Source organism: Periplaneta americana, chromosome 16, assembly GCF_040183065.1.
Source record: "Periplaneta americana isolate PAMFEO1 chromosome 16, P.americana_PAMFEO1_priV1, whole genome shotgun sequence".
NCBI lineage: Eukaryota > Metazoa > Arthropoda > Insecta > Blattodea > Blattidae > Periplaneta > Periplaneta americana.
This window is the reverse complement of record NC_091132.1, coordinates 122,743,294-122,765,202: the sequence shown is the minus strand read 5'-3', so window position 1 is coordinate 122,765,202 and position 21,909 is coordinate 122,743,294. Positions and strand designations below refer to the sequence as shown.

Below are 21,909 nucleotides of genomic sequence, written 5' to 3'. Positions count from 1 at the left end.
AAACTAAACACAATCAGAAACCGCCAAAACTAACTAGCATCTACTCACTATTGTGTGTGAATGCTATATGAGCATAGAATTCCACTTGCAAGGAAGAAGTACAAAAAACACGACCAGATATAGCAATATCACTAACTTCTTGTAGCCATCTAGTGAGGAAAAGATTAATGAAAGAATGGAAACGTATATAATCGGGATATAATCCTTAGCAGCGAAAATGGGACTCAGACGAGTTAACTCGGGTTAATAAATTTTGACACAAGTTAGCAACCCGAGTTAACTCGGGTTAATCAGGGAAGTGGTTAATAACCAACCGACCAAACAGATGAAACCAAGCAAATCTACCATACCAACAAAACAGACTAAACCAAACCTAAGTAGCAAGTTAACCAATCAGACTTACAAAACTAACTAAACAAAGCAAGAAAATCAAATCATCCTTATCGAGCAAACAAACTAAAAAAATAGGTAAACCTAACAAATGAAATAAACCAAACCTATCAAACTAATATTACCAGCCAACCAAACATGATGTTGGTACAAATAACCATGGATAATTCTATGGCACATGTTAAAGTGAGAAATAGAATTAGTAAAGGTTTTACACTCAATACTGGAGTCAAACAAGGGATGGTCTTTCCACAGTATTATTCCATCTGGCCATACACCAAGCAATAGAAAGTATAGACCAGTAAGGCACCATATTCACAAAATCAAGTCAAATCTGTGCGTATGCTGATGATATAGCTATTATATCTAGAAATGCTCCCACACTCAAACAGTTGTTTACTGAATTATCCAGGAATGCCAAAAACATGGGATTAACAGTGAATCATGGAAAAACTAAATACATGATTATGTCCATCTCTAAGTTGAGAAGGACCCCTAAGAATATTACCATCCAGGAGTATACATTTGACGGTGTATCCCAATTCAGATGTCTTGGATTTATTATTAATAATAACTGTGATGTGAGTGGTTGTGTCAACGACAGAAAACAGGCTGGAAATCGGGCTTATTACGCTAATCTTCCACTGTTTAAAAATCAGTTGTTATCGAGGATGACAAAGATTACAGTTTATAAAACATTAGTTCGTCCTGTAGTTACCTTTGGGTCAGAGACATGGACATTTACAAAGAAAGAAGAGAACTCCTTAAGAAGTTTTGAACGTAAGATTCTGCGTAGAATCTTTGGCCCAGTCAATGATCATCAAGGAGGGAGGATACGCTCCAACAGGGAACTTCTTAACCTGATAGGAGGTCAAGATATTGTAAAATTTATGAAAGCTCAAAGACTGAGATGGCTGGGACATGTAAACAGGATGCCTGAAACACGCACTCCTATTAAAATGTTAAAGGGTAGACTATATAACAGGAGGAGAAAGGGTAGACTGAAGTTAAGGTGGATGGATGGGGTATCCAAAGATCTTGAAATTATGGGAGTGAGAGGATGGACTAACATGGTAAAGGACAGACTAAGATGGAAGGCTGTTGTTAAGGAGGCCAAAACTCACGAGAAGAGAGGATTTCCTCTATAAATGGGGTATGAACCCATTAGCTTATTTAGCTTTTGAGAGTTCTTATTGATAAATGGGTTTGCGACCTCGATGTTGGATTAAGATTTAATTTTGGTGTAGAATTTCAATTTGTTTAGTCTGTTCGACCTTTAAAATCTTACATGATCTGAGTTCAGACCGGCGAGAGCCGTTTCATGACAAATAATGTGTGAAATTATACCGAATCCAGGAAGAATTAAGATATAAACTTCTGGATGACCAAAGAATCAGAATAGGTGCCCGGGTTGTAGCGCTAACTTATGATGATGAAGCAAACATGATGTAAAAAAGAAACTTAGCAAACAATAAATCTGAAGCGACAAATTAAGAGTACCAACTTGGCAGTTCCAATCAATAAAATAGAACAGACCAGGCAAACAGAACCATCCAAGGAAACCTAACACACCACGCAAAGACTGAACTGATAAGCAGCACCGACCAAGCAAACAGAACCGACCATGCGAACAGAACCAAAAAAAAAAAAAAAAAAGTTATGTTTTATTTAACGACGCTCGTAACTGCCGAGGTTATATCAGCGTCGCCGGTGTGCCGGAATTTTATCCCGCAGGAGTTCTTTTACATCCCAGTAAATCTACTGTCATGAGCCTGTCGCATTTAAGCACATTTAAATGCCATCGACCTTGCCCGGGATCGAACCCGCAACCTCGAGCATAGAAGGCCAGCACTATATCAAGTACCCTACCGAGGCCGACTCCTTTTTTACTACAAAAACAACTTCGCCATTGCCTGTCTCAAGCTAGGATGAGAAAGAAGAAATAATAACTGGGTTCATCTGGCTCGGATGATAGTATCCAGATGATAGACCCAGATTAAGATGGTTGGAAGCGATCAACTTTGAAGACGGAAGAAACCAATAGGTCTAATCCTTGTTGCAGAAGAAGAATACTATAATATTTCTCTGCCGGGAATAAAACTCAAGTTCCCTTGAGCCATATCAAAGGACAAAGAACATTATTATTATTATTATTATTATTATTATTATTATTATTATTATTATTATTATTATTATTATTATTATTATTATTCAATATATATAAACAAAATAATAAATACAAATAAAAATAACTTTAATTCGTAGCTGTATAGGCAAATTATCGCAATGATTGACATTTCATTATACAAATATAAAGGTAATTGATAATTAATGGTCAAATACGTTGTTGTTTAATAGGTCTACGTGGTAATTTCACAATTATGCATCGCTGAATGTGATTTAGCGCACAAAAAATTCAAGACAAAATAAAATTCTTACACATTATTGTCACTAGCATAAAACGAATTAATGTTATACCATTCAACTAGTATGCATTATTAAAACCCCTGCATTCTATGGCCCATCAGCTTGTCACACAAGCGGTCCGCGGTTCGATTTCCGATGAAAGCTGAGACATTTCACGCGACCTTCTCCGCAGTTGGAGCTTACCTCGGGTTCTCCAGTTTCCTTATATATACAGATGATTCAGAAATAAGTGCCCAATTTTTATGGATGATAGGTTGTGCCTAGGGTATTATGTTTTACATGGGAACATGGTATCTACGATGACCCATTCTCTTGCTATCTAATGTCAACATGCTCTCTATCCACCTGGAAGTTAGGTAACCGGTATTGAAAAGAGCACCTTTCATTTGTTTATACTGCTATGCCACCTTCCTGCTATGTAGTGTATCTGCCGTTAATGTTGTGTTTTTTTTTATCTCGACCGGTGGTGGCCGGTTCATTGGCCAACACGGTCACCTAATCTCACGCCCCTTCATTTTTATTTGTGGATACACATGAAGACTTTGGTAGCAGGCGAAGTTCGCAATAATGCTCATGATGTCTAACGGTCCTTGGTACGACGAATGCAATTGTGTCGTCAGTGCAACGACGGACACTTTGAACACCTTCTGTGAGTTACGTTCAAGTAAATGTAAACTGAATAAAACTGATCTTCACCTTTCGTGTCTTCTCTTCTTAACCAAAGTAGACATATTGTGCTTCGAATCCCATACCATTGGGGGACGTTAAAAAGTAGTCTACTCTATACGTAATGTTCCCTCTTTCATTACAAAACCTATTCCTCAGGGTACGCTATGCGAACTTCGTCATCACGGAGAATAAATATGAATCATCAGAGACACCTAGGGTGCTATTCATAGACATTTCGCTAGCCCGCGCTACGAGCGTGCTAAACAGGATTCATATCATATCGCTAACAATGGTTTATGAATACGAAAGACGTTAGTTCGCTGATAATCCACTGAAAGCCCGTGCTAAGAATGTCTATGAATAGGGCCCCAAGTTCCTATCCCTAAAAAATTCGATACTAGACTAGAACCAAGATGTGGCAGAATAAATATGGGAAATGCGTGTTATTATTCGGTTGAGAAGCTTTTATCATCCAGTCTGCTGTCAAAAAATCTGAAAGTTAGAATTTATAAAACAGTTATATTACCGGTTCTTCTGTATGGTTGTGAAACTTTGAAGCTCACTTTGAGAGAGGAACAGAAGTTAAGAGTGTTTGAGAATAAGGTGCTTAGGAAAATATTTGGGGCTAAGAGAGATGATGTTACAGGAGAATGGAGAAAGTTACACAACACAAAACTGCATGCATTTTATTCTTTACCTGGCATAATTAGGAACATTAAGTACAGACGTTTGAGATGGGCAGGACATGTAGCATGTATGCGCGAATCCAGAAATGCATATAGAATGTTAGTTGGGAGGCCAGAGGGTATAAGACCTTTGAGGAGGACCAAACGTAGATGGGAGGATAATATTAAAATGGCTTTGAGGGAGGTGGGATATGATGATAGAGACTGGATTTATCTTGCTAACGATAGGGACCGGGTTCCTTGAAAGTCGTGAGTAACTAAGTAAGTGAGTAAATAAGTAAGTAAGAGTGGATTAGTCAAAAGAAAGATTCGCAGGTTACATAGAGCTGGGATATTTATATATCAGATGTTCAATATGATTTACACGGACAACAAAAATATGCATATCAGATCTGAAGATAGATAAACGCAAAGGAAAAGGATAGACTATGACCCAATCCAGTATGAGAAAAAAGAGTCGTTGCAATATTATAAAGAACTCTGGATAAACCATAAACACAGTGAGACAAACGAATGATGTAGAAAGCGATCCTAACATCGACCTAATATCCTTAGTACAGCTATTAGTACAGCTAATATAAATAATAATGAGTTTTAAAAATAATATAAATAATAATGAGTTTTAAAAATAATATAAATAATAATGAGTTTTAAAAATAATATAAATAATAATGAGTTTTAAAAATAAAAAATCCCTATTTTTACTTGGTTATTTAACGACGTTGTATCAACTCCTAGATTATTTAGCGTTGTTGGGAGTGGTGACACCGAGATGATATTTCGCGAGATGAGACCGAGGATTTGCCACAGATTACCTGACATTCGTGTTACGGTTGGGGAAAACCTCGGAAAAAACCAACCAGGTAATCAGCCCAAGCGGGAATCGAACCTACGCCCAAGTGCAACTCCGGATCAGCAGGCAAACGCGCTACCGCCTGAGCTACGTTGGTGGCTAGAAAGACATATTTCCAACCATAATTAGATACACAACACAACAATGATTTTTCTTGATTAACGTATTTACTCAAGAAGAAAATTAGCTATACGATTTAAGTTGAAGGTTCGGACAACTTTTTTTTTTTAATCTACAATGGAACTTGTTTCTTGCCATTTATTGAATAATCTAAACACAATTTCATTGGCTGCGTAGCTTTTGAAAACCGCCGCCGAAATCTGCGTAAACACAACTTGTACGATTTCTTCTTCAGTAGATATGTTTAATGGAAAAATGCATTGTTATACTGTGTAGCTAAGTATCGTTGAAAGTACATCGTTCACAATATATTTAAGATAACTCACTAACTAATGCAAAGTGCCAGAAGAACAGTGTCTCTGGCTAAATGAAAACATTTAAGAAGGAAATCCCATGCATTGTGTTCTGCGCCGGCTTACAGAGAAACAACTAACCGGACAAAGCCAACACGCTGCCCGTCAAAAAGCAATCTCGTGCCTTGGTAAGGATGCGAGTAATTTAAATTTGACTCACTCTGTATTACTATTCTCATCCCAAGTAATCTTCAACTTACAGAAGTTAGTAAGAATAGTTGTATTAGATTCGACATATTCCAAAATAGTGTATATACTCTTTCAAAAGCATCTCATTAAAGCTGTATTATATTAATTAAATACCAAAGATTAGGGTGACCAGACGTCCTCGTTTTCCAGGACCATGTCTTTCTTTTTAGGTCTTTGTCCGGGGTCCGGGCAGATTTAAAAAAAAATCAAGAAATGTCATCTTTTCGTAACTTGTATGCCTGATATTTTTAAATTATCTAATTTGACACCTTTTTCGATTAATTTGTCTGAGGATGGCAGCAGCATCGATGGAATATACTCTTTGCCACTGATCACAACTCTCCTTGCTTCTACTTGTTATGTTCGTTGCTTTCATTTGTAGGTAACTGTAAAATAATTATATTATTAAGTTTTATCATAAGTCTGCTATAATAAAACAGATATTGACATCATTTTAAGTATAATATAGGGCTAAGTTTAAATCTAAATAGACATTTTCTGTCCTCTTTAATATTATATTTCCCTTGACTTTCATATTTTAATTAACTGTAAAATCATCACCATCATTATCAATATTATTATTATTATTATTAACGTTTGTCATAATTATTTTGTAATAAAATAGATATTACACACTTTTAAGTATGATAGTCGTATAAGCCTAAATCTCTACTGTAAATATTTTGTCATAAAATAGATATTGACGTAATTTAAAGTATAATACAAGCCAAAGCCTAAATCTAAGTACATATTTTCTGTCTTCTTTTTTCGAACAATGTCCTCGTTTTTTAATCTCTGTGTTCTCTTTTTTATCGATGTTAATCTGGTCACCCTATCAAAGATAGACAAAAATTCAATTATTACTCCAGATTTATTTTGTTTTAATAAAGAAGTATCGTAATACATAATTTTTTAAGCAGAATATAATATTGCTAGTGGCTTTGTGCAGCAAATGCTGCAAATTAAGTTCATTAGACGTTCAAATAAAAATTTTCAGATTATTTTCAATGAAGAATATCAGACATTTTGAAAGTTGTTATCTTCCATAATAATGAAACACACTCCCTCTGAATGTTTTTTTTTTATTGCCAAATATTTTTTTGAAGCTATCCACCGTCAGTTTTTTAGTTTCAACGCGAAAACGCAAGTAACAATGTCAGAACGATCAGTGGGTTTTTCATGTGGGAGTAAAGCAGTAGTTATTTCAGGTCATTGTGGATTGTAGGTGAAAGATAAAAAAAGGTCAGGTTTGCTATGCTTTCGAGCAATAGACATAGCATCTTGGTATAGCTGCTGCATGTAGAGCTTGAAATGTAGAGGGTAAAATCATTTTATCTTGCTAAGAGGTCTTGCTGAAATGATCGGGAGACTACAAAATTTTGTAGGCCTCTTATTTTATCAGTAAGTAATATATTTTGGTCTTTCCTTAGGAACTCTAATTTTTGCGCTCTCTCGAGCCAATACTGAAGAGAATCACGCATATAAATATCTACATCACACCGCCATTATGTACGAAAAAGACTCAACCCCAATTGATAAATAACTATAAAAATATTTGTTTTTTAATAACAATGTTATCTTTTATATATATATATATATATATATATGTTTCAAAAATACGGTGCATAATTTCAGGTATGTATTTCCCACATGTAGACAATCAAAATAGTTCATTACAACATGTGTCCGGAAATGCTTTATTTCCGAGTTATGGCCTTCACAACATTGAAATTCACCGGAACGTTTTTCTTTCCGCAGGTCGTTGCCGTCAAAGGAGACATTAAGAGGACAGTTCATTCCGAGTATGAAGGTTACATTCAGTATTGTGTAGGCGTTAGACTGTGCGACATGTATTCAAATCAAGAGCTGGCAGAGATACACTTCATGTACGGTAAGGCGGACGGCAATGCTGCGCTGGCTCGTCGTTTGTACCAGGAGAGGTACCCACAGCGACAATGTCCAGATCGGAAGACATTTGTGCGTCTCCGTTACCGTCTGTGCGAGTATGGAAAATTTAACTCTCCTGGTTTGGGAAGGGGACGACCAAGATCTACAACTCCAGAAGTACAGGAGGAGATTCTGGAGGGGAGGCTGTGAACATGACTCCGATGCACACGAAGGGTAGCGTTGTAAGTCAATGTTCCTCATACGACTGTCTGGAGACTGTTGAAAGAGTATCAATTGTATCCTTATCATATCTGAGGACATACGCAATACTCCTGGAGTTTGGGATCGTGTTTGCAGGTCAATGAGACATCGATGTGAGGTCTGTATTCAAGCAGGAGGTGGACATTTTCAACATCTTCTGTAATGACAACGACCTGCGGAAAGAAAAACGTTCCGGTGAATTTCAATGTTGTGAAGGCCATAACTCGGAAATGAAGCATTTCCGGACACATGTTGTAATGAACTATTTTGATTGTCTACATGTGGGAAATACATACCCGAAATTATGCCCCGTATTTTTGAAACATTCTGTATATATAATAGCCGCCACTCAGTAAATTACAGAAATGAAGATCTAATTTAAAATATTCTCTACATCTACTTATATAATCCCAAAACGTTTCACTTTCATGCCATTAATATATCAATAATATGTATAATTAATGAAAAATAATCACATCATGGCATAAACTATAATAATATTTCATTTCTAATGGTAATAATGACATCAAACCACCTCAAATTTTGTAGATTTTAATATCCAATACACAGCTGTACTCAGAAAATTACACACCGCAGAATCAGACCTGTAAATTATTTTTAGTGTATCTTGAAGTTTTTAATAACCAATTGAATTTGAACTCTAAATATGTCAGGAATCCTGCAGGTCATGGCCTTCATGTAATAGCCTATTGTTTATTGTAGTGTGTGTTTTGTTTTATTCTGAAATGCAATTAGCTCTCAAAACTGACGAAAGATGGATTTTTGGAAAATAGGAAAGTTATTTGGGAAAACTAACGCTTCACTGAAAGTTACTATTTTCTGAAAATCCTTGAATGCCTAGCTTCAAAATTACTGGTCATTCGTTAAAATCCGTCAGCCGTTTTTCCGTAATTTCCATTACCAGTTCAAATTATATATAGATTGTTTGTTCTCTGTTCTATTGGTTTCCTTTTCCTCAGAAACAAGGAGAGCAGAGACGATTTAGTCCCTCAATAATTCGTTACGATGTAAATGAGTAACTTTATGACAACACAACCGCGATATAAAATAACAGTAGATATTTGCCCTGTTAGAAGATATGGAGTACATATTTTCATCTAGGTGAAGAAGTAAGGAATTTCGGAAGCCGTGGAGACAGAGTTGAAATACAGGAACAGATGGAATTATAGAAGTCGGGGATGGAGTTATATGTTGGAGGGTGAGTGTTAGGGAGAATTAGGAGTGAAGTGAGGAAAGGAACTGACAGCAGAGAGCGGGAATTTTTTTACGAGTCCTCCTCGGGGAGTAACCGTCATCTCCGACATGTCCGAGAGAGTCAGATTTCAACAATTTGAACAAATCTACACGGTTATGAAAGTTGCTACCTGAGGCAAAAAGCATTTTGTTAGATTACAGCCATTACTTTCTTTCAGAGCAGGGTAAGTAATGTATAATACTGTTTGGTCTATTAAGATTTGCGTATAAATATTAACGTAAAACACTGTTATTTCTGATAGACCTAGTCGTAAATTGTGACTTGCGCACAAATGTACTGAGTATGACTGTAAAAACAATTAACAAGTACGTAATTCCAAAGTTTATACTGCATTGTGAAGTAGCTGAATGAATGAATAAATAAATAAATAAATAAATAAATAAATAAATAAATAAATAAATAAATAAATAAATAAATAAATAAATATAAATAAATAAGTAAATAAGTAAGTAAATAAGGAAGTATATGAGTAAGTAAATAAGTAAATAAATAAGTAAGTAAATAAACACGTAAATAAGTAAGTACATAAGTAAGTATATGAGTAAGTAAATAAGTATATAAGTAAGTAAATAAGTAAGTAAATAAATAAGTAAGTATATGAGTAAGTAAATAAGTAAATAAATAAGTAAATAAGTGAGTAAAAATAAATAAGTATGAAGTAAATAAATAAATGTATCCCCGCCACACGCCATGAAGGCACTTGGGGGGCATGGAGGTAGAGTCTCATGCTTTCCGTGACCTCGGCACTAGAATGAGGTGGTGTGGTCGGCACCACGCTCCGACCGCCTTTTACCCCCGGGAAAGACCCGGTACTCAATTTTATAGGAGGCTGAGTGAACCTCGGGACTATTCTGGAGAAAAATCCCTTCACCACTTGGGATCGAATCCCGGACCTTCCAGTCCGTAGCCACTTGCTCTACCAACTGAGCTATCCGGCCGCCAATAAATAAATAAATAAATAAAATATATACGTACATTAAACAACTAAATAAAGACATAAACAAATAAATATATAAATAAACAAATATTAACATAAGTAAACGAATAAATATATACATAAAAATAAATAAATAATTTAAATATAAATAAGTAAACAAAAAAATAAATGAAGAATGAATGAATGAATGAATGAATGAATGACCGAGTTAACGAATAAATAAATAAATAAATAAATAAATAAATGAATGTAAAGGTATCCCCGTCACACGCCATGAAGGCACTTGGGGGGTATGGAGGTAGAGTGTCATGCTTTCCATGACATCGGTTCTAGAATGAGGTGGTGTGGTCGGCACCACGCTCCGACCGCCTTTTACCTCCGGGAAAGACCCGGTACTCAATTTTATAGGAGGCTGAGTGAACCTCGGGACTATTCTGGAAGTTTGGCAACGAGAAAAATCCCGTCACAAATTGGGATCGAATCCCGGACTTTCCAGTCCGTAGCCAGCTGCTCTACCAACTGAGCTACCCGGCCGCCAATAAACAAATATATATATATATATATATATATATATATATATATATACATACATATATATATACATACATACATACATACACACATAGGTAAACGAATAAATATATACATAAAAATAACTAAATAAATAATATAAATAAGTTATAATTAGGCCTGTGACATTGGAGCATGTTTACAGTGAAAGAAACCAATTCACTACAAGATAGACATAGAGTACGCAAGTGTATGTGTGTACGGAGACTACACAACGCCGCGGTACAGTTCATTCAAGTATAATACAAACTGTCGTTAAGTGTGGTGCGCTCCGCAGTATGGCTCAGACAGAAAGAAACCCGTTTTGGAAACTAGAATATTTAGTTTCACAGTATGGTGCATTCTAAATTGCAATATGTATTGTAAACTTTGCAATGTCAGAATTACGTCTGCTAGAAACAAGGAATATAATGTTCAAAGGCACGTAAGTACAGTGACACATAAACGGCTGGAACAAGGAAATGTGCGGAAGGACCCTAAGTCAAATTCAACATTTTATGAAGACATATTGTGCAAGGCATATACCTGCCGACATACTATTTAATAAACTCGCAAATACGGCGTTCCGCGAGTTTTTATAGAAATATACTAGAAGAGAAATTCCACATCAGACTACGTTACGGAAGTATTATGTCGAGAAAATTTACAACACATGAGGTCAGAGATAAACTAACAAACCAACATATATGGGTGTCAATTGATGAGACGACAGATGCTGTTGGGCGGCATGTAGTTAATGTGATTGTTGGGGGTCTGGATCCGGAAAAGACTGCTGGATCATACCTACTGTCATGTGATGATCAAAATGCTGTGAACAATTCTACAATATGTGGGGGTTTTTCAATATGCAATTATGGCCATCAGGTAGGTATATAGTATGACAAAGGACTTTTGATTGTTACCGTTGCAGCATCCTATATGTTAAAGGCAGTAACTACGTTGAAAACAACATATAGAAAGATGGTAAACATCACAGTTTACCCTGTCAAGTAGCTAATATTCTGCCGAGTGACAAACACACTGCAGAAAATTTGGATGTCAAATATTTCATATATGCAACTGTCGTTTCGCAGTTTTTCTGCATTCAAACCCATACTAGACAGTACTAGACACTCATTCGCTTTCGAAACTTTGAGAATGCATCTTGCCAATATACATGATCATGAAATTAGAAATACTGAACAAATTAATATTCCATATTGTAGGTTACACAAGAGCAATACAAACTTTTTAATTATGGGGATGAAATTATATAATAAGCTCCCAAGTCAATATTATAAATTACCACTCAATAGTTTCAAAACTAGATTTAACAATTGGTCATTAAATAATCCCTTTTATTCTGTTGCTGAGTTTTTCAACACAAATTTGTATGACATTGTATTTTAATAAATAAGTTTCAATTGCAATTTAGTTAGTTTTCTACAATTTAAAAGTTTAAAATTATTACATGTTTTCATTGTATTACTTAAATTTTACTGTTTCTGTTATAATAATAATAATAATAATAATAATAATAATAATAATAATAATAATAATAATAATGATTTATTTTAGCTGGCAGAGTTAAGGCCGTAAGGCCTTCTCTTCCACACAACCAGCAAAAAGTGTATATACATATGCATGAACTTACAAAGAATTCAACAATTTGATTTAGATGAGAGTTACATGTATACAAGAGTTATTTACGAATTAAACAACAAAATACTATGAACTATTAATTAAACACTGAAATAAACTGTGTAGCAGAATTAAACTAAAATACATAGAATGTTAATATATTTCAAATTATATTAGATAATAGAAAGAGATTATTATGAGACAATTTTGAAAATGCAGCACAATCAGGATGATGTCTAAAGAAAAAAAGCAACAGTGTAGTCTGTAATATTTTAAATCAGTATGATTGGAGTGAAATGCTAATAAGGTTATCTTTTAAGCTGTTCTTAAAGGTGTTTGTTGTCTTGCAGCCCCTAATACTTTGTGACAAGGAATTCCATTGACGCGAGGTGGATATTGTAAAAGATGAGGAATAACAAGATGTTCTATGAAGAGGTATATTTAGCGTGCCACAGATAAGTGATCTGGTATTTACGTCGTGGTTAGAGTATAGATAAGAGAAACGAGACGAAAGGTAATTTGGTGTTGAGGTGTGCAGAATTCGAAAGAGTAAAGACAAAGAGTGTAAAGTTCTGCGTTCTTTAAGTCGGAGCCACGAGAGACTTGCGAAGGACGGTGATATGTGATCATATCGTCGGATGTTGCACACGTATCTGATGCACATATTCTGAGCTCGCTGTAACTTGACTGACAGTTCAGAACTTAGATCACTTAACAAAACGTCACAATAATCGAAGTGCGGCATTACTAGGGTTTGTACTAGGGTAAGTTTTAGTTGCTGGGGCAAGAAGTTTCTCAAACGACTCAAAGAGTGAAAGGAGGAACAGATTTTTTTTATCGTTTCTTTAACTTGAAAATTCCAACTTAGATTATTATCAAAAAAGAAGCCAAGTTTTTTTACGACAGATGAATAAGGGATTAGCGTGTTGTTAAGGGTAACAACGGAAAGATTACTGTTATTAAGGGAGTTAACTAAACGCTTATGTCCAATAATTATGGCTTGAGTCTTACTTGGATTAAGTGCGAGTCCGAAATTGGCCGCCCAAGTGGAGACAGTGGCTAGGTCACAATTTAACTTGTCAATCGATTCATTGATCGTATTGGGTCTGGAATGTATGTAAAGTTGTAGGTCGTCGGCATAGAGATGATATCGGCAGTACTGTAAGTTCTTTGATACGTCATTAATGTAGATAGAGAAAAGTAGTGGTCCTAATACGAGCCCTGCGGCACTCCCGCCTTTGTGTATCGCCATTGGGAGAATTGATTATCAAGTGAAACACACTGTTGGCGGTCCCGTAGGTAGGAGTCCATCCAGCTCAAGGTATTGTCTGACAGGTGCAAAGCCTTCATCTTTGCAAGAAGCAAGTCGATATCAACAGACCCAAAGGCATTGCTGAAATCGAGAAGAGTTAGTGCCGTTACTTCACCCCTATCCATAGCTTCACGGATGTCCTCGGTCACTTTAAGTAGGGCTGTAGTAGTGCTGTGTCCATGCCTAAAACCCGATTGATAGTCATCGAGGAGTTTGTGTTCGTCGAGATAGTTCGTAAGTTGTCCGTGTACAATATGTTCTAATGCTTTTGAAAGAGTGGGAAGAATTGATATCGGTTTGTATTGGTTTACTGTAGAAGGTGTGTTAGATTTAGGTAAAGGTTTCACTAATGCCATTTTCCAGAGTGAGGGGTAGGACCCAGTCATAATAGATGCATTGAATATATGGGTGACGGTCGGCAGGATCACATCTATTATTTTATACAGGAGAGTGATATTTATATTGTCTACACCTTGGGCTTTAGATTTCATACATCGCAGCGTCTTCATTACGTCAGTCGGGTTAATGTATTTAAAGAAGAATTTATCCCATACAGGTTGGGGGTAAGATCTGAGAAATTCAAGAGTCTCTTTTTTATGTAATGGTTCAGGTGGAGCAGTGACGAAATGTTCATTTAGACTATTGAGTGACAAGTTGATGTTATCTACCCGAGGCTTTGCTTTTGTTAGACCCAGGTTATTAAGGTTACGCCACAATTCTTTCGCACTGACCGAAGGTATAATAAGGGAATGTGCATGGCGTAATTTAGCATTTCTTACTGCTTGATTACATTTATTTCTTAAAACTTTGTAAGTATTAAAATCTAATTCGTCCTTGCTCCGTCTGTATTTACGATAAGCAGTGTCTCTGTCTGTCATGAGTAATTTTATGGCATCGCACATCCAAGGCGCAGAGCGTCTACCAACTCGTCTGGTTTTCAAGGGTGCGTGTTTATCGTATAACTGAATTACTAGGTCGTTATTAGTGTTTTTGTAAATGTATTTATATGTATTTTTTTCAATGTATTCTGACGAAGCCTAAAACTCTATGTCTAATGGCCAAATAAATTGAATTGAATTGAATTGTTCACTGTAATTACAAACTAAACACGCTATAGACAATAAATCTAACCCAACATGTGTTGAATGGAATTTTCTGATAGTTGAAATGAAGTTCAATAAAGGTAGAAAGTAATACAGAGGGATGTGTGTATTATTCTCTTCTGCAGACTGTACTGTACAAGACGCAGCGGTGCTGCGTACTCTGTGTATATCATTAGAGTTGACTTTCTTTCACTGTACATATGCTCTAATGTCACAGGCCTAGTTATAATATAATAACTACTAAATATACATAGGCTAAATAGAAATTACAAGACAGAGTATATGATTATGTCTCGTGACCAGAATATTGTAAGAAATGGAAATATAAAAATTGGAAATTTATCCTTTGAAGAGGAGGAAGAATTCAATTACCTGGGAGCAACAGTAAGAAATACAAACGATACTCGGGAGGAAATTAAACACAGAATAAATATGGGAAATGCCTGTTATTATTCGGTTGAGAAGCTTTTATCATACAGTCTGCTGTCAAAATATCTTAAAGTTAGAATTTATAAAACAGTTATATTACCGGTTGTTCTTTATGGTTGTGAAATTTGGACTATCACTTTGAGAGAGGAACATAGGTTAAAGATGTTTGAGAATAAAGTGCTTAGCAAAATATTTGGGGCTAAAAGGGATGAAGTTACAGGAGAATGGAGAAAGTTACATAACACAGAACTGCACGCATGGTATTCTTCACCTGACATAATTAGGAACATTAAATCCAGACGTTTGAGATGGCCAGGACATGTAGCACGTACGGGCGAATCCAGAAATGCATATAGAGTGTTAGTTGGGAGGCCGGAGGGAAAAAGACCTTTGGGGAGGCCGAGACTTAGATGGGAATATAATATTAAAATGGATTTGAGGGAGGTGGGATATGATGATAGAGACTGGATTGATCTTGCTCAGGATAGGGGCCAATGGCGGGCTTATGTGAGGGCGGCAATGAACCTTCGGGTTCCTTAAAAGCCAGTAAGTAAGTAAGTATAAATAAGTAAACAAAAAATAAATAAATGAAAAATGAATGAATGAATGAATGAATGAATGAATGAATGAATGAATGAATGAATGAATGAATTAAATAAATATAAATAAGTAAAGAAAAAACGAAATAAAAAAGAATGAATGAATAATTAAATAAAAATAAATAAGTAAATAAATAAGTGAATAAATACATCATGAACAAATACATTTATTACATTCAATATTTAATACAAAGAGGAAGGTAAAAAATAGGTAAGATTGGATAAAGCTGGATTTGCAGTGAAAGACCTGCCCTTGGACAGGACACTAAATGAATGAGTATTTAATATTACGGGGGTGTGTTCCTTGGATTATTTAACGTGGACTTAGTCCAATATATCAACACTCAAATTTGGGTAGTTAAAGAAGATTATTTGCGAAAAAAAAATTGTAAGTAGTAACTTTTATTATTTTAAACTTTTTACTTCGAACTAACTTGCAGCATTGTATAATTAAAATGCAAGAATCGGTAATAATCTCTCCAAAAGACAATATTTCTAACTGCACTGTTTTGGAAGTATACTGGCATTGAATAATAAGTTAGAATCTTTTAAATTTGCCATGCCTTTTAAAAAACATGTCATTAATGTCACTAATTAAAATCGAGACATTTATTGTTGCTCAAGTAAGATATTTTCAGACATTAATCGATTTAATTTTTGTATTATTTTATTACATATTGCTGTTATGGTAAGGTACGATGCTCGGAATAAGAACATCTAATTGATTTTCATGGTTCATTCCAAAATTTAATTTTATTTTACATTCTGTATCCGCATACGTATTTCAAAACTGCAAATAATTAACACAAATTATGTTCTATATTGAAAACCTATTGACTTTTATATAACTTCATGATTTTGATCTGGTATATAAATAGATAAACATTTCACATAGATACCTTGATGCCAACCTGAACCTAAAACAAATAAACAATTCGATATAGTGAATACGAGAAATAAATTTACACCTCCTTTATAAAAACTGGACTATACAACGAAAATATGTTGGCACTGTACCGCTGAATGAAACAAATGAAGTGTGAACTGTTAGGAAAGGATAAATTCTCTGTGACGTCATTGTAATGCTTCTTCCTGTCGAGACACAAGAATTGAAATCGGAATTGTAGATTATACAGCTTGCAAAAAGAAACCTATCGAGTGGTAAGCATGTTAGCAATGAGCTCTGATATGTCCGGGCGGTGGACTTAGAAGTAGATTTTACCCAATTTTTTAAATATGGTTTCACAAAAATATTGCTAGCCACTGCTCACTAGAACTAGACGCCAGTTCGGAAGGCGGTCGGCTGCTAGCGTTTGCGTCGAGAGAGACAGATAATGAGAGAAAGGCAATGTACAGCATTGCCACATCGTACTTCACGCGCGCGCGCAATACAAGTAGCTGAGGAGAGAATTTCAATTTTAAAAAGACAATAATGACCTTAGCCGTTGATTACTGCAAGCATGACAAACCTTTTATCAAAACATTATCAAATCTTACGTTCTATTAATAATGCTTATACCAAGTTTTAAGATTTTTATGTGCGGTATTATTATTATTACTATTATTATTATTATTACTATTATTATTATTATTATTACTATTATGATTATTATGTTATCACAGTTTTAATACGAAATGTATACGGTGTATTACTAGAAAAAATGATACACTATTTAAGTAGAAATTGTATTTAGGTCTATTTCTAGGCGCAAATTATTTTAGCTAATTAAATACCCTAAAACAATAACTACGAGTACCATGTTATATTGCCACATTTCGGTCACATTTAATATAAATTAGGATTTAATAAATATTCAGTACCCGGTTTTAATCGAAGTCGCTGATTCCCTCATCAGTCCCGTCAGATTCTTCAGAGTCGGTTTCTCGAAGGTACATATCTAATACTGCACGTCTCAGCACACTTTTATTAAAATCATCTAATTCAGAGACTGTTTTTTTCACGACGAGGATGTTTTCCACGAGAACGAAACGTGGCAGTTCCGCTCACATTAAAAGATTTGTTTCCTTCACTAACAATTCCTTGCACGGTTCGCAAACCCACACCACATGCTTCTGCAGTCGTCTCCTGCGCGTTGGCAACGTTGCGGCCAGCACCATGATGCCCGGCAGAGGTCCGCTCGTTAATGTTTTTAAAATAATTATACACCTTAAACACTATTTCCCGCGCCTGCCTGTGCAGTACTTGTCTTTTTATAGTATCTCCTTCCATTTATTTATCTTACACACACAGTATATATTAGTTTTACTTATTCGATGTTTTAAAACACTCACACGTGAACAAAGTAACTCGAGAAGCACTTGTTACTGACTGATTCTGATTGGTTCTCCTGTTCAAGCTTGTGACGTCACATGCCATACAGGCTACGGCGCATCTAGTAGCCGTCCGCCTTCCGAATTGCCGTCTAGTCCCTAATAAAGTATATTGCTTTACGGACATCATCGTCTGAGACCTCAGTGGTATCTGATGTTCAAAGTAGGGAGACAAGATATATGGAAACAATGAGTGTGACCACAATGAGGCAATTTTTGAATACATCCGGAGTTAAATAGGGGACGGATTTTAAAATAAAAGAAATAGCCTCGTAAATTATGGAAAGAATAACAATAAACTCCTCATTACTACGTTCTTTCAGACAGTTTAAATCATATAAAATCACTAGCAATGGAACAATTGATTCGCTATTACTTCCTTCCCCATTTAGAATGATACCAAGTTCATACTTCAAACAAAACTAAAAATTAATTCACAACTAAATAATCATGTCTATTAATTAAATAAACCGTGTGTTACTAATACAGACGTGGCCAAATTACACTGATCCGTCGATTTAGTAGAAAGCGTTTGAGTCTAAAGAAAGCAGAAATAGAACAACGTGGTGTTTTGTTGTGACAAGAATCAAAGCCCCCGCGTATAGGTAAGACATCGTGTCACAAACACTTTCAAGTCTGAGTATTTCTGACAAAGTAAATATTATTCAACGCACAAATATTAAGGATATTGCTGGAGAGAGTAAGGTAATATTTATTTTTATTTTTACTTTATTTATTTCTTCATTCATTTATTTCTTTTTTATTCCTTCATTCATTATTCAATTAATTAATTTATTCATTCATTCGCTCATTCATTACTTCATTCATTTGTTCACTCGTTCACTTATTCATTCATTCACTCGTCCATTCATTCATTTATTCATTCATAACTTCACTCACTCATTTCTTCCTTCCATTTTTTTTACTTATTTACTTATTTTTATTCATAAGTTTATGTGTTTATTAATTCACTCATTTATTCATTAATTTATTATTGTTTTTTTTCTTTATTCATGTTCTCTAAAACAAGAAGATACACTATCACCTTTACTTTTTAACTTCGCTCTAGAATAGGGCCTATGCCATTAGGAAAGTTCAGGATAACAGAGAGGGTTTGAAATTGAATGAGTTACATCAGCTTCTTGTCTATGCGGATGACGTGAATATGTTAGGAGAAAATCCACAAACGATTAGGGAAAACACGGAAATTTTACTTGAAGCAAGTAAAGAGATAGGTTTGGAAGTAAATCCCGAAAAGACGAAGTATATGATTATGTCTTGTAACCAGAACATTGTACGAAATGGAAATATAACAATTGGAGATTTATCCTTCGAAGAAAAATTCAAATATCTTGAAGCAACAGTAACAAATATAAATGGCACTCGGGACGAAATTAAACGCAGAATAAATATGGGAAATGCTTGTTATTATTCGGTTGAGAAGCTTTTGTCATCTAGTCTGCTGTCAAAAAACCTTAAAGTTAGAATTTATAAAACAGTTATATTACCGGTTGTTCTGTATGGTTGTGAAACTTGTACTCTTACGTTGAGAGAGGAAGAGGGATTAAGGATGTTTGAGAATAAGGTTCTTAGGAAAATATTTGGGGCTAAAAGGGATGAAGTTAAAGGAGAATGGAGAAAATCACACAACGCAGAACTGCACGCAATGTATTCTTCACCTGACATAATTAGGAACATTAAATCCAGACGTTTGAGATGGGCAGGGTAGCACGTATGGGCGAATTCAGAAATGGATATAGAGTGTTAGTTGGGAGGCCGGAGGGAAAAAGATCTTTGGGGAGACTGAGACGTAGATGGGAAGATAATATTAAAATGGATTTGAGGGAGGTGGGATATGATAGGGACTGGATTAATCTTGCTCAGGATAGGGACCAATGGCGGGCTTATGTGAGGGCGGTAATGAACCTTCGGGTTCCTTAAAAGCCAGTAAGTAAGTATTATTATATACAGTGGTTATTGATGCAATAATAAATTCAGTGGTAGTACTGCTACTTTTAGCGATCATCATCATCATCATCATCATCATTATTATTATTATTATTATTATTATTATTATTATTATTATTATTATTATACAGTGATTATTGATGCAATAATAATAGTAATGATTAACGTAAAATGGTATTGAAGCAAGGAAAAACAAGAGTTGATATTGCAGAAGAAACAGTAATATAATGCAAAAATTATCAACGGTCATAATAAAATAAATATGTCAGCATTTTTACATACGTCATCCTTGAGATTACCCCACGTGTACTATAGATTGAATACCATTGCTCTACCAAGAGATTATGCATGTAAATTGCAGAGGACGCATTTTATATCCAAGTAGGTGAACTTTGACTTTCTACTAAATCGACGGAGCAGTATATTAAGTTACACATTCAATTTTCTTTATATTTGCACTTAACTAGTTTAAACATAATCTATGTAAACTGCTATATCAAACGTTTAAGGAGACTATATTATTGATATTTTGGTACCATAGATGCTCTTTATTACTTTAGACAATGTGAGACAAAATTTAACTTAAATATTTGTTGTAACTTATAAATTTGTCAGTTTATGCTTCTCAAAATTATTGCACTGATAGTATCATTCCTCTAAGGGCATAACTAAATTATTCTCACTGTTTTAAGTTTCGTTAATTAACATTTAATATAATTTTATTTCACCGTGTTTGTAGGTCTACGTAGCCTATTTAATAACTTTAATTAAATAGAATTTTGAGGACAAGAGAAGAAAAAGTGTCGAAAGTAAACTCATAACATTGCAATATACGCATCTCATTACTAATATAGTAACTATAAGAGGAATTAAAACGCAATATTAGTCTAAATAATAAAAAAAGAAAATAGTGGTATTAGGAGGCTCAAGTCCTTTAATATATAGCACTCGATTTTCTAAAAAAATTGAATTATTTTACTCTAACAACATTTCCACATCTTTTTTACATTAATGAATGCGCGGAAATGAAAATAAACTTCTCAATATTAAATTCAAATCACAAAGTAAATAAAATTTAATTCCAAGCTATAATATCTTATTAGAGATAGATCACAACTTTGAAACAAATAAACACTTTAAAATTAAATTTCAGAGTTTCCTGATGATTTCAGAAGATTTTAAGCTTTTTAATTTAGTGATTATGTACTAATTGTCTGGCGTTTCGGAACTATTTGCAAGGTTCCATGAGCAGTGTCATCAACCAAGACGCTCTCGCCATGAAACAATACTAACAATACCATCCCATCGCACCTCCTCATACTCATCCTCTTTCACAATAACCCTGCCAAGACTCTGGAATTCGTTACCTGATAGCATCAGGGACTGTAGAAATAAAATTAAATTCAAACGCAAACTTACTAGGCACTTGGACAGTAATTGAGACTCGTTCAGACATGGTTTCTTGTAAATAGTTCTCTTAATCTATCACAAAATATCTTAATATATGGTAATTTCATCACTATAGAAATTTGTTATTCTAGGTTTAATTTGTAATTCAGTTAATACAAAAATATTCTTTGTTCTTAACTTCTATGATAAATTGTCTAGCTTTCATTAAGCAGGTAATCTTGTCGTACTTTAATTTTTATTGTAATTGTAATTGTAAATTTAATATTAATTGTAATTTTATTCTTAATATTGTAGTTGTAATCCCCTGGTAGAGGGGCATAGAAGGCCTGAAGGACACGTTAAATAAGTAAATACTACTAAATACTACTAAGACCGAGTTCCAAAAATATAGGGTGATAGACCCCTATTATAGAACCTGCAATTAATTCCAAAACATCAGACAATGCTTGAGTACGCAACCATTTCGCGTGTTCGACGATGCGAATCTAAAAATTGAAAACCAATTAGTCCAGAAACACC

At 34.8% G+C, this 21,909-nt stretch overlaps 1 protein-coding gene across 2 annotated transcripts in view; it reads right to left on the bottom strand.

The window, feature by feature from the left end:
• nAChRalpha4 (nicotinic acetylcholine receptor alpha4) overlaps positions 1-21,909 on the bottom strand; it is a 647,992-nt gene that overhangs the window by 296,556 nt on the left and 329,527 nt on the right. The window lies entirely within an intron of this gene.